A 2,205-nucleotide genomic window follows, 5' to 3' on the forward strand; every position below is an offset into this window, starting at 1 on the left:
TATCTGGGACAGTCAAAAAGTTTGCATACCCTGTATGTGCTATGTAGACCTATTTTACTATTCCTTTTGTACTTCAAACATCACCTCTGGCTCACAAGCATCTCCCCACCATAACTAGTGTTTTCCCTTTGCATAGTAAGTGGGCAATATAAATGTGGTTGCCGAGCATGGCATGCCAAGAAAACTTGGAAGGAAGAGTTCATCCAAGCTTAATCAACAGCTGGAGACCAGAGAGGGCTCCCAGGGGTCAAGGATGGCTTCCAGCTCTGAGGGAAAAAAGTGCTGAGGGATGAAAATATATCCCTTCTTTTCCTGGAGACACTTTGAAAGGAGTACTCAGAATGTCCTTCCTTCTTGCAGAAGGCTGTTTGTTGTTCTTTGGTTTATTTTTTTCTAAATAGAACAACTTTTTGTTTTCTGCCATATCTCAAGTTAGAAATGCAAAATTGTTGATTTACCACAGAGCCACTCAGCACCAAGCCAGTGGGTGCTATGCAAGAACTTGAACAACATTAAATAAAAGCAGTTCCAGAGGGCAATTTAGTGACACATCCTACTTTGCTGACTGACACTACTCAGATTCAGAGCTATATATGTGACTGGTCACAAGTCAGGCAAAACACTGCAGTGGTCTATTTCTCTGTCCCCATCCAGATTTGATCTCAGCCAGAGAGCAAAAAAAAAAAATTCCTTCAAAGTTGGGAATAATGTGTACTTAAAATAATCTGCCACATTTCTAACCAGCCCATGGCCTGACTCTGATTACAGAGCAGATGTGGCTTTTCTTCTTTCTCTTTACTCCCTCTTCTCTCCATCCTACTATTTTTATATCACTTGAACTGATTAAGTCAAATACAAGGCAGTTCAGGTGTCCTTCAAAGAGGCTACAACAGCCATAGCAAACATAAGCACTGAACCTGCTAATGCCCTGGCTCAGTTAGACAGAGATCTCCATGCCTTTTGCCCCTGCCATCTTTCTCCTGGGAAGACTTTCTCCAGAAACATCAGTAAATTTGTCATCCTACACTGTCCCTCAAGAGCTTCATGACATTCCTCAAAACCATTCCTTTTGAAAAAAAGCTGACAACAGTGTTTAGATTGTTTTGCAGGTCTGTTGTGATGCCTGCATCACTGTCCTGTCTGGTTTGTCTGTTCTGGTCTGTTGTCTCCAGTTTTAACTTTAACTTCTCAGTTCTGAGCTGTAGGGACCTTCTGCCTTGTGTCCATACAGCACATAGCACTGAGGTGTCTTGTTTCTAAAAGTGCATGTAATCTGATTGATCTTTATGGCTCTTTTCCATTTCTGCTGTTTAGTCATATTTTGTGTAATCCTACTCCCCCTTCCTAAACGAGTATGAAATTATACTGAGAGCAATAAAATCTGCAGGAATAGAGGACAAAACCCATTTCCTTGACTTCTCAGTAATTACTGGGACTACTGTGTGTCTCCTTCTCAAGGGCTCCTACACAAGATTTTTGTGCCTCAGGCATGTGGAAGCCACACTGAAGAGACCACTGGCACCTCTCACCCCTAAAGATTTCCTCTTCTTTGCTTCACCCCCAAACAGGCAGCCTCTGACTGTAGCACATACAGGCGGCCAAAGTTCCCAGCCAGATGTGCCTGTCCCCAAGCTCAGTACAGCCATCTTGAGACCGTACCAAGACCATAGTATTGCTCCTGCACTGGTGCTTTCTGAGGCAGATATGAGGCTGTTAAGTGAAGTCAGTGGCTATAACCACAGTGTTAAAAAAAAGATCCTGTGTCTCTTGGTGGATGCTCTGTGGTGGACAGAAAGCTGTCTGAAGCTGTGCAGTTCAGGTTGTGTTTCAGTAACACTGCAAGGATGTACCCAAACTGCATGTGTTAGATTAGAAAAATGTACAAACTGTTGTGTGACATTAATCCAAAAGATTTTTGAAAAAATACTAATGCCTCTGCATTGCCAGACAGAGAAAAATGGGATATGCTGGACTATGGATGGACAGGTCATATGTGCAGGGATACTGGTTTGGTAAAGTACTGAGGAACCCTTCCCTGTAAATTTTCTTTTCATCATCTGTTCATTCTGTTGTTGCATGAATGCACTCCCAAAGTGCTGGACTGGATGAACACAATTTGCCATCATTCATAAAAAAATTGATGTTCAGGCCATCAGAATGCACTGCCTCAGGAGAACACATCCTTGCCCACCCTCTTCCAAAGTG

This window comes from Calypte anna, chromosome 1 (genome assembly GCF_003957555.1).
Source record: "Calypte anna isolate BGI_N300 chromosome 1, bCalAnn1_v1.p, whole genome shotgun sequence".
In the NCBI taxonomy this organism is placed as follows: Eukaryota; Metazoa; Chordata; class Aves; order Apodiformes; family Trochilidae; genus Calypte; species Calypte anna.